Below are 13,119 nucleotides of genomic sequence, written 5' to 3' on the forward strand. Positions count from 1 at the left end.
GAGTATCAACATACTCAGAACTTACAATTTCCCTAAAACTTGGATTCTACGGCACTTCTCATTTTCCAAATCTAATATTTCAGTCCTAAGCTTGCATCCGAGATTGTTATCATTATTTAAAGGTTTAGAGGTTGTTTAATATCTTATGAATTTTCCTTGTAAAAATAGTTTCCATTTAGTCTTATCGTATTTCCTATGAGTTTCAAAGATCCCATAATCCCAAGTAATTCCCAGAGAATGTCTCGGTCCACTAAAACATAACCAGGCCCGAACTCCGTTCGTCCCGTCAAACTTTCTCAAAATGTCATAAAAATTTGGCATGACTTGCCCGTTATCCTCACTCTCCAGCACCACAGATATATGTGTAATAGCATAGTTAAATTAGCACAATCCAACAACACATAGCTCATGTATCATCACATCCTAAGTTAACCACGTAGCACTTAGCATATAGAGCAGATATCACACATCCTAGATTAACCATTTAGCACATAGCATGTGATTCAAACTCAAAAACAGTCAATAGATGAATAATCATCATTGTCAGCCGAAGCCTCAGAAAACATTTTCCCAGTCAAACACAAACAATTGCATAAACAGTAAATCAAGTCGAATGCGTCGACACCTAAAGCATTAGCTAATAGTTCAGTGAGTAGCCCTCACCTGTAGCTCCTCCAGGGTTCTCCTCAAACGCTCCTTCACAATCCACGCCTTGTTCTTCGGGAATTTCCTCAAAAGAACCTTAAAGCAAAAACCACAGAATTCCATCATAATCAGTCAGAAACACAGCAATCAATACTCACTAAGGTTACACGAAGTAGCATATACTCCGAGGTACGATAATCTAACGAAATCGGACAAGTTTTCGAAAAAGAAATTTTCCTCCTCCCCTAGGGTAGCTCACGGCCACACACAACAATTGTGTGCGCCGACTTTTCTTCGATCAAACTTGGTTCCTAGGTTATTATTAGTCGTAACTAAGGTGAATCTAAACTCGGAAAAATTATCGGATCGAAAACTGTCGCAGGGGTATTTTGGTCAATATTTTTAGCTCAGAATTTCAAAATTGAAATTTCGAAAAACAAATTGGATGGGGACGTCAACAACGACGTTTATGACGACTAATCCTACTAACACTAAGCTAAGTCGATAGTTTTCAGCTTAAAGGATGAATCTTTGCCCAAAAATGGGTATTTCCGATAGAAATGAATTCCGGCGGCATTTCGGCGACATTCGGCAAAATGTGATCCGCTAGAAGTACTCTTGGGCACGTAGGGAAGATGATTAGACACTAAAATCAAGCTATTTGGACAGTTTTACAAAAAGCTCCAAACTTTGAGCACAGAAAGACATAGAAGAAGACGACAGAATTGACGATCAGAAGTGAAGGATAGTATCTATACCTCGTAGTCTTCAAGTAGCAACGAACTGTGCAGCAATCGGGCAAGAAACGGCGAAAATCTTCTTCTCCTCCTCCTTCCTCCAAGCTCGCGGGTTCAAGAGAGAAAATGGGTAAGTTTTGTGAAAATTTCTCATTTTCTTGCTATTTATAGGTTTTGGAAAATGCGGAAAAATGAAAATTTCACGATTCCGATTTTTCCGGCTTCATTCTCCGTGAATTCTAAGATAGGTTTTGGCGACAGAATTCCAAAACTCAAAAGAGGTTTCTTGGAATTAAGGTAAACGATTCAAAGTCGGTGTAAATCTATTTTACCCGAAAAACTACTTTTTGCAGTGAATGTCGGAAGAGAAAACTTCCTTCTGAAGAAAGATTGGAAACATCAAGAGAAATGGGTGTACGCGGGTGGAATCTTCATTTGAAGCTCCGAATAGAAAAAGTCTTCATCGTCGGTTGATTTTAGGTTTCTTGAACTATCAGGTTTTGTTTTCAGCAAACTTCCGAGTATTGGAATTTGACGTTCGTACATTCCAGGGTTTCGTATCGAAACGCTTGTTTATAGACGAATAAGAGAAGTTCGAACATTTCTCTGAAGATTTTTGGAATTAGTTTCCATCGTGTCTTAAAGTGTAAATTAGCTATTTACTAGCGTTCTTGTCCTAGGTTTAAGCGAATATTAGTCGTGCTATAACTTCTATCGATTTTGATACAATACTTAGGCTTTTCCTGAACTTTCTCCTTCATAAATTTATTCCATTCAATAAACTCTTGTTCAGGTTTCCCTTCACGATACATCAAACCTAATCGTGAATAAATATTTTATTCACTTATCCTAAACTTAAAAACTTGGGTCTTACATTACTACCCTCCAAAAAGAAAGTTTCGCCTCGAAACTTAGGGTTGAGTAAATAGTTCTGGATACTGTTCCTTGATCTTTTCCTTCAGCTCCCAAGTCGCATCACCGGTGTCTTTGTTCCATATGACCTTCACTAACTCGATCTCTTTTCCTCTCAACTGTTTTATCCTTGTGTCACCAATGCTAATTGGCGGTGTCTCGAAAGACAGGTCATCCTTCAACTCAATGTCATCCAGCTCGATAACATGTGTCGGATCAGCAATATACTTCCTCAGTTGTGACACATGGAATACATCGTGAATGTTTGATAGAAATGGTGGTAGTGCCATCTGATAAGCTACCGGTCCTACACGACGTGTAATCTGATAAGGTCCAATGAACTTTGGCGTAAGCTTTGTTGACTTGATTGCTCGACCAACTCCTGTAGTCTGGGTAACTCAAAGAAACACATGGTCTCCTTCTTCGAATTCTAGAGTTCTGCGCCTTTGATCTGCATAAGTCTTCTGTCTACTTTGAGAAGTCTTCATTTTCTCTATAATCTGCTTGAACTTCTCGGTTGTCTGTTGCAGAAGTTCTGGTCCTACAAACAGATTCTCTCCATTTTGATACCAACATAAAGGTTGTAACACCCCGATTTCGGTGGCGTCACTTTAGTAACTCAAGGATAAAATAAAGCGGAAAAACAGGTTTTTTTTTTTTTGATTTGTTTAAATAAAAACACTTGTCGAAATAAAGACTCAACCCAATCGCGATTAACAGCGATTAATATACAATACAAGCACAACCCTCGCTGCATGTAAGGCCCAAGTTTTTAAGTTTATGCTAAGTGAATAAATTTCTTATTCACGATTAGGGTTGATGTATTGTGAAAGGAAACCTGAACAAGAGTTTGTCAAATGAAATATATTTATGAAGGAGAAAGTTCAGGAAAAGTTCAAGGATTGCATTATGATCGATAAAAGTTATAGCACGATCGTTACACGCTTTAACCTAGGTCAGAAACCCTAGTATATAGCTAATTTTCACTTTTACGCACGATGGAAGTTAATTCCAAAAAAATCTTCAGAGAAATGTTAGAACTTCTCTTTTTCCATATATCAAAATCGTTTCGAGGCGAAACTCTAGGATCTACGAACGTCCGATTCCAATCATCGGAAGTTTGCCGAAACCGAATCCCTGGTATATCAAAACCCTAGAATTTCTCGACAATGAAGACTTTATCTATTCAGAGCTTCAAATGAATATTCTACACGCGTACACCCATTTCTCTTGATGATTTCAATCTTTCTTCCGAAGGAAGTTTTCTATTCCGACATTCGATGCAAAAAGCAACTTATCGGGTAAAATAGTTTTATACCGACTATGCATTAGTTGCCAAAAATACAAGGAGACCTCTTTATAGTTTGGGAATTCTTTTGCCAAAACATATCTATTAATTCATGGAGAATGAAGTCGGAAAAATCAGATTCGCGAAACTTTCATTTTCCCGCGAATTTCCAACCTTTATATATAGCAAAGAAAGGAAGAAAAACACAAATTCTCCTCCATTTTCTCTCCCAAAACCGCGGCCAAGAACAAGGAAGAAGGAAGAAGAGTTTTTCTTCATCGTTTGCTTGATCGTCGATCAATCAGTTGCTACTTCAAGGCTTCGAGGTATAGTCGCTAATCCTTACCTCTGATCGCTTTTTCCATAGCTTTTCTGTAGAGTTTTCTGAGCGGATAGTTTATGGGTTTTTGCAAAACTATCCTGAATCTTTCATTTCTGATTCTAAACCTCTTCCTTATGCGCCCAAGATCACTTCTGCCGTGTTAGATTTTCCGTTATGTCGCCGGAATTCCGCCGGAATCAATTTGAACCTAAAATACCCATTTTTGGAGTTTTTGGTGTAAAGCTTCAACCTTTAGGCTGAAAACTATCGCCTTAGCTTAGTGCTAGTAGGATTAGTTGTCATAAACGTCGTTGGTGACGTCCCTGCAAAATTTTATTTTTGGGATTTCAGTTTTGAAATTTCTAAGTTAAAAATCATGACCAAAATACCCCTGCGACAGTTTTTTATCCGATAATTTTTCCGAGTTCAGAATACCCTTAGTTACGGCTTATGAAAGCATAGGAACCAAGTTTGATCGAAGAAAAATCGAGTCTCCTAATTACCTAAAGTGGCCGAGCCTATAGGGGGAGGAGGAGGAAAATTTCCTTTTCCGAAAACTTGTCTTTCGCGCTAGATTATCGTACCTTAGAGTATAGATTACTTCGTGTAACCTTAGTGATGTATTGATAGCTTAGTTTCCGATAGATTCTGATAGTATTTATGTGGTTTTGCTCTAAAGGTGATTTTGAGGAATTTCCAGCGGAGCAAGGCTTTGATTGTGAAGGAACTTTAGGAGATAACTCTGGAGAACCTACAGGTGAGGGCTTCTCACTGAATCTCTAGTTAATGCTTAGGGTCGATGTTTCGACATTGTTTACTGTTTATGCACTGGAATTGTGTGTGATTGGAAAATGTTTTCTGAGGCTTCGGCTGACAATGTAGATGATTCATCTACTGAATGTTTTTGAGATTGTCTTACATGCTATGTGCTATGTGGGTAATCTAGGATGTGTGGTGCATGCTTTATATGCTAAGTGCTAAGTGTTTATGATGCGATTTATTGATATATGACATGTTGTTGATTGTGATGATTTAAATATGCTCTGTACTGGAATTTGAGATTCTGAATGGTGAGAATAGCGGGCAGGTCATGCCGATTTTATTTTGAGAGTTTTGAGAAAGTTTGATAGGACGAACGAGGTTCGGGCCTTAATTTTGTTTAGTGGATCGAGACATCCTCTGGAAGCGACTTGGGATTGGGAGATCCTGGAAATGTATTAGACTTGCGATAAGACAAAATGGAATCTATTTTATAAAGAAAATTCATAAGACCTTAAATAACCTCAAAATCTTTAAGTAATGATAACAACCTCGAAGGAAGGCATTGGAAGTCAAATCATAGTTTTGGAAAAACGAGGAGTGTCGTCGGATCCAAGTGTTGAGGAGTTTGGTAAGTTCTGAGTATGTTGGTACTCCTTCGCTCGTTGAGCAGTTTGTTAGCCATCCAAGGGATGAGCCGAGAAGCTTCACTGAGGCGTGAGACCTTGTGAATGCGGGATACTCCACTGAGGCGTGAGACCTTGTGGAAATCATGGAACTCCACTGAGGCGTGAGACCTTGTGAGAGCATGAAACTTCACTGAAGCGTGAGACTTCGTGAGAGCATTGATGACCCGAAGAGTCGTCGTGAGTGGTTGCACTCATTTTATGATTATTGTATTTTGTCGCAGAATCAACTTTACCTTAGGGTAAGCTTTTAGAGACATTAATTTAGCTAGAACACGTGGCGACGTGTCGAGTGAGGTCGGAGACGTTGTTTGGCTAATCACTGCATTGCATGCACTCATTAAGTGGTTTAAACACGGCGAGATACCGGACCACGGCGGATTCCAAAATTGGTTATAAGACCAGGATTTCCGCGTAAGAGCGCTGCTAGGTGACTCTTAGTAGCAGACCGAAATGGCAGGCCTTCGGGTTTTATGCTGATCTGACTACATGATGATGTTGGAGTAAGAGGCATCACGGGCCGAAATGGTCCCACCGTGGCTGGTGTTAGGGCTGATCAGATGATGTCCATCCGTTCCGGAATGCATATTGGTTGACTGGGTTAACCTGCATTGCATATCATGCAACATACATACTAATTTAGTTGTCGAGTGTGATTGTTATTTGTCAATCCTATTTGGAACATGCTATTTGTTATTGTTGTCATTTACGTTCGATATGGAACATGCAACCCTAGGAATGACATCTCTAGTTATAAGCCTAAGTGGTTATTTATTATTTGTACCTATTGGGTTTATTATCTACATAGTTCTTTAGAGTTGACCCTCGCGTCTTCTGTGTGTGTTTTGGCGGACAACGCCTTTTGTCAGATGAATATTGCGGATTGGTTCACCATGGTCCACCCTTCGGGGGGGATTAGGTATGAGATGATCGATCAGGACGACCCCGGGTCGTGGGTGGTTGACCCCGCGAGCCATCGAGCGACGTATTCGGGGCGCATCATGGAGGATCACGTGGATAGCGGAGGACTTCTGAGGTCAGGAGTGTTGAGGCGATGCTCTATCAACTTCAACTTGCCACCGGGCGTTCACTGTGGACCAGGACTTGGAGGACCACCACCACCATTGTCTTCAGACGAGGAGGATCCCTCAGAGGAGATTCTAGTGGGAGTGCCTTCGGCAGGGTCTAGTGCACCCACCGTTGCGATCATCGATGATCAGGGTTCGGGCCCTAAGCCCGTGAGTCCAGCATCGGAGCGCACTGCGGTTGCGAGGGGAGGACGGATAGGGTTAGTAGACTTGGTCGTTCTGGATTCTGATTCAGACGACGATCATGCTAGCACATAGTTTTGAGTGTTGGTATGAGCTCCTCGAGTTAGGATTAGTGTAGGAGTAGAGTTTTAGCTCTGACAGTCTTGCTTCATTTGTTACTTAGGGGACAGGGTAGATCCGCCTATAGCTTTTTGTGTGGTTTCCTTACGGGAATCACAGAGAGTTGGTTGGACTTAGGAGGTCTTATTTTCAGTCCATTGGGTCAGCTGATTCTCAGTTTTGAGGGATAGTGTTGCGGGCACTTCACCTTTTCATTTGGTTTGTATATATTGCCTACGGGCGTTGCACTTTTCTTTCCGTCACTGGAGGTTACTCGTGACGAGGTTGCTACTACAGCGGGGGCTGTTTATATATTGTATATTAGTTCTGATTTTTGTTATTGTTGGGTTTTATTTAATTCAGTCTTGTCTTAGTTATTATCGAAAAAAAAAATATTCACGTTTTTCCGCATTAAGTTTATTTTGGTTACTAAAGTGACGCCACCGAAATCGGGGTGTTACACTGCAACTAAAAACATCGTCACGAGTGTCCTCAAGTGACGGAAAGTATCTTCTAGTAACTAAAGGTATTGCCCAACGGCAAACAAGTGTGACTCATAAATGGAGTCATAAGTTTTATAAATACAGTCCTCCGAAAAGTAAGTCAGCCCAAAACGGCTTCCAAAAAGACTTCTTACGCCCGACTACTCGATGCGATTCCCATCTACGGAGAACCACACCGAAAAGCAATCTGTCGGAAACTACCCTGTCCCAAAAGTACAAATGAAAATCAGAGCTATGACATTAACACCCAACCTTAGTAGGCTCTAAAACGCCCATACTCTATACTTCCATCATTAACCCTCATCTGATCATGCATTCGATCCGGGTCCTCGTCGAAACTTCAGTATTGGTCATTACGCTCCTGGTCCTCCTCGAGTGACGAATCATCACTAATCGTCTGACGGACGCCTGGCAGCAGGCCGACCGCCCAAACACAAACATACAAACAAAGCCAAGGCGCTAGGGTCAACTCACAGAATATAATAAATAGTACAAGCAACATGTGAAGAATAAGGGGGTATATATATATATATATATGTTGTATATATACTAATATGTTCTGTATTGCCTACCCTAAGGTATATACATGGCCTGTTATCAATGCTTCAATAAACAATTCAATATCTACTATCTCCACAGTTCAATAAGCAATATCTCAACAATTCAATAAGCAATATCTCAACAATTCAATAAGCAATATCTCAAATATTCCAAATTGGGGCGCATGTATTTATGCAATATCAATTCAAACGACAACCCCAATAAATATGCATGTCGAGTCAATCTAACCCATTGGGTTGAACATAAGGACTCGCACACGCAGCAAATGACAGTGCCAAGTCGGTTCGCTCAATGGAGTCGAACATACGGACGTTGCGCGCGTCTAACGACTATCGCCGAATCGATCCAATCCATTGGATTGAATATAAGGATCCGCGCGTGTCGAAAGATTATCGCTGAATCGGTCCAATCCATCGGATTAAACTTGCAGACTCACGCGAGTTTATATGGCGATCGCTGAAACGATCCAATCCATTGGATTGAATATAAGGATTCACGCGTGCCCGAGTGACTACCGCCGAATCGATCCAATCCATCGGATTGAATATAAGGATTCACGCGTGTCAAACGATTATTGCCGAATCGGTCCAACCCGTCGGGTTGAACATAAGGATTCGCGCCTGCTATGCTGAAGATACACTCTTGGTGTTCTTCATGAAGGCCAGTATATCGACCGTCCCAACCCCGAGTATATGCATGACGCAATATGTTTAGCTAAACATCAAATCGTCCTCAAACGTACTAGTTTAACCACTAATATCAATTTAAAAGGACCCGAAGGTCAAAGTCGTCTTGTGACTAGGCTGTGAAAAGCCGGAGTACATATTGCACTCAGTGACATTTCCATGGTCACTACGGTTCATCCCCGTGACGACCATCAAATCATCTCAAGTTCAAAGCTTTTCAACTATTTCCCGTTTTTCACAATCATTTCCAACTCTTTAATTTTCCTAAAGGTCTCGTTAATTAATCAAAGCATTTCAAGTTGAGTTAATCAAGTTATGAGGTTTATTGTCGAAATCCAAGTTCCATAAGTTCCCAAGTTCCAGATTCTTACTATTCAAAGTTTCCCCAAATCCCCCAAATATAATCCCCGGGAAAAGTCTAAGTATTTCAAAGAGGGCTAGATCTCAGACCTCAGGTCAGGACCTGCCTAGGGTTTCCTCTTAACCCGAAAGATCAACAACATCAACTCAAATGTCCTACGCTCCGCAATCGCGTCAACACGCACAATTCGATATCAATTCAACAATATTCAGCTCTAAAGAGCGATACAGCAATAATACGGTGCGGAAATCATAAGACAGAAACCAGTAAACGGCCGAAGCCTCTCAGAAAACGGAGACACACGTCTCATATAAGTTCACTCGGCCGAAGCCTCCAGAAAACATTTTCCCGTTCAAGGCGATAAACAATATCCGATCAATATTCAATATCAAGCAATATTCAAGTCGAATTTATCGACGCCTACAATATAATAGCTAGTAAGTAAGTTGCCCTAACCTCGAGTTGTTCTAGTCTCGCGGTGCAGGTCTCCCTCACAAGCTTGTTCAGTCAATCCCAAGGTTTCCACAATTGAACCTTTGAGCAAACAAAGCAATAATGAATCAACACAAGTCGATACAGTCGAAACAATCCTAACTAATGTTCGACAAAGCTCGAGAAGCTTCAGAGTACAGCATTTAGGCACGAATGGAAGGGCTTCCCCCGAATGGATGAGTTTTGACTCGATTCAAGTTTTGTACAAAAACACTTTATTCGCTAAAACGTGCATAACTCGAGCTACAGAACTCGGAATGACACGAAACCGGCGTCAAAATTTCGAAAATTGAAAGAGCTACGCAATGGCTCAGGTCATAGAGACCCAAAAATTATTTTTGGACACGGTACCCAAGCAAATAGGTTTCGGCCACTATGGAAAATAGGGTTTTGGAACTTTTTCTTCGATCTAAATCAATTCCTAGGTATTCTTAGGCGATATCTTGGCCAGGGAAACTCTCGGAAAAATTATCGGGTCGAAAACTGTCGCAGGGGTATTTTGGTCAATATTTTTAGCTCGGAAACTCAAAATCAGAATTTCGAAAAACAAATTAGATGGGGTTGATCCTAACGACATTTATAACAACTAATCCTTCCAAAGCTAAGCTCAATCGTGAATTTTCAGCTTAAAGAACGGAACTTTACCCAGAAATGGGTTTTTTCCAACAGAAATTGATCCCGGCGACATTCAGCAGAAAACAACCGCATATTCACGCTCTAGAGCACGTAGGCAATAAGTTTAGACACCAAAATCAGCTTATTTGGACAGTTTTACAAGAAACTCAAAACTTTGAGCACAGAAAGACATAGAGAAAAGCGACAGAATTTACGATCAGAGATAGGGAAAAGTATCAGTACCTCGAGGTCTACGCGTAGCAACGAACGGAACGACAATCGGTCAAGAATTGGAAAAATCACTTTTCTCCTCCTTCCTCCTTGCACTCCTCGGCCGTGTGTGTGTGTTTGTGACTTTTTTTTTGTTTTTTTTTTCATCATTCATACTATATATAGGAAATGGAAAATGCGGAAAAATGAGAATTTCGCGATTCCGATTTTTCCTACTAATTCCAACGTATTTTAGACACGATATTCTTCCCGCTGAATCTTCTAATTCTTCAAAGAAATATCAGTATGATTTTTGGTTTTCGAGGCTTGTTTTTTAATGTGTACCGGCTTAAAATGCACTTTATGCACTTTATGATTTTGACCTCGGATGCAGAAACTTCCTTCTGAAGAAAGATTTGGAACGTTGATTAGAGTGGGCGTACGCGAATGAAATCTTTATTTGAAGCTCCGAACAGAAAAAGTCTTCATCGTCCGTTGATTTTAGGGTTTCTAAACAATCAGGGTTTCGGTTTCGGCAAACTTCCGAGTATTGGAATCGGACGTTCGTACATCCTAGAGTTTCGCCTTGACACGCTTGTTATGGAAAGGAATAAGAGAAAGTCTTATATTCCTCTTGAAGATTTTTGGAATTTTTCCCATAGTGTTCCAAGGGTGGAAGTTTTTTTGGAAATTCTATTCCTATAGTGTTCCAAGGGTGGAACTTAGTCTTTTCCTAAGGTTCTGGTCCTAGGTTTAAGCGAATCGATCGTGCTATACCTTTTATCGATTTGATGCAATCCTTAGACTTTTCCTGAACTTTCCCCTTCATAAATTTATTTCATTTGGTAAACTCTTGTTCAGGTTTTCCTTCACGTTACATCAAACTAATCGTGAATAAGGAATTTTACTAATTTATTCCAAGCTTAAAAACTTGGGTCTCACATTACTACCCTCCAAAAAGAAAGTTTCGTCCTCGAAACTTAGGGTTCAGCAGAAACCCCGAATATTATTCCTTGGTCTCTTCATCTAACTCCCATATAGCACCATGAAATCAATCTTCTACTTAGTCACCCTTCAAATTAAACCTCGATTTGAGCCTTAATACCTAGTGCATCACTAGACTCATTCCCTTAAACATCAACTTATCAACAACTTATAAGCTAATCTTCATCTTAATATCTAACAACCCATTATTGACATCTCTTTCTTCAAAACATTCCTTACTCAAACCAATATACACTTATTGAAATCCCTAACGCTTCACACAAATAAGGACTCATCCCCTAGAAGATCAACTTATAACTATACCTCAAGGGACTTAACTAGTCATTTTATCATCCGATCCTTCAACCTTCCGAGTTTTAACCGTTTTCGTAACCGCTAACACCACTAAATTCCTTTCTGTAACTCGATCACCATCTTGTCAATCAACTTCTTAATCTCTCAATCAAATTCTGACAAACTTTGAGTCCTACGTACCTTAGACAGAGATTCATAGATTTAAAACCTAAACCTTCTCCAAGTTTGGTCCTCTAATGGCCTTTAATCCTTCAATACTTCTTAAATGAATATCCATTTCTTAAAACTATAACTCCTTCGCTTACATAAATGACCTGATAAGTGTCGTCATGCTTTCACACTCACAACTTGATCCTGATATCCATAATCATAACTTATTATGCTAACATCATTCAAATCTCATCACATGGTTCATTATGTCCGCAACCTCATAATCAACATCGATCAATCACCAACTTATAACCAACCTTAACACTCTACACAACTCAGAATTCCTTTACTTCAAGATCTCTCTTATACTATACCTTAATGGTCTTAACCCGAAACTCATCTTCAGATCTCCAATCTCCTAAGATTCAAATCCTATTATCACACCTACAGCCATATGATCTCCTACTCGTACGTGATTCTCAACTCTCAAGGTCAATCTTAACCCTAAGATTTCAATCCAACTTAGTAAATCTCACTTAGTAATCTCAGCATGTTTCTCTGAAATCCATATCAACAATCTCAAGTATTCAACTTATGCTAAAACTTTCTTTTTCTAACTTAATCATTAATTCAACACTTTTCAAGTGAAAATTCATCTCTTAAGACTATAATGTCTCCACATATTAATCAAACGCTTAGCAAAACTTATTCCTCGAACTCGACTATAACAATCTAGTTCAGCGTTAATTCTTCTCAATCTTGCTACCATCAAGCTATCAACTAAAACCTGATATTAAATCCAACCTATTTAGTCTCTAACAATTCCACTCAGAAATCACATAACCTATGACTTCATAACTTCCGAGAAAATACTTGAGATTTTTCCAACATTAAATCTCTTGGCTTGGTCTACCTCTACTTGGAGTAGTCACACGAACTAACCAATTAATGTCTATATGACAATCATCAATTTCCAAAGATTTAAATCTTAATCTTTTACAATCAAGTGCTTAACACGAACTTTCCTCCAAAATCCGACTAAACCTCGATTAATTCAAATTCATCTTACACACCCTCCTATCAAAGTCCATTACCAGCTGTGATTCCGAATATCACCCCCTCAATATTAAGTTGATCAGGCCTAATACATCGAAGGTGGAAATTTAGAAAAAACCCACTGGAACAGTCAATGAGTTCCTACCATCCAGTAGTCACAATTATCCCGACATCCAATCCTTAACGGTCCCGCTACGGAACTACGCACCCTCAACATCATACGCATACTATCTATACGGAATCTCTCGGAGATTCATTCTTCAGCTTCTAGCTTCTTTGTTAAACACATCGGTGCAAGACTACTTTTCTAGGCTTAACGCGTTATTCTAAACCTCATGTAACTTCTATAGTTTAAACACGAGCAACGGTCAAATAAAGTATTATTAGTCGTAAAAACTATAAAGTCAAAGCTCGACAGTAAATGCAAGTTAGGTGTGTTGCACGTTCTACGAGAGTAATAAAGCATG

Source organism: Lotus japonicus, chromosome 6 (genome assembly GCF_012489685.1).
Source record: "Lotus japonicus ecotype B-129 chromosome 6, LjGifu_v1.2".
Taxonomy (NCBI): Eukaryota; Viridiplantae; Streptophyta; class Magnoliopsida; order Fabales; family Fabaceae; genus Lotus; species Lotus japonicus.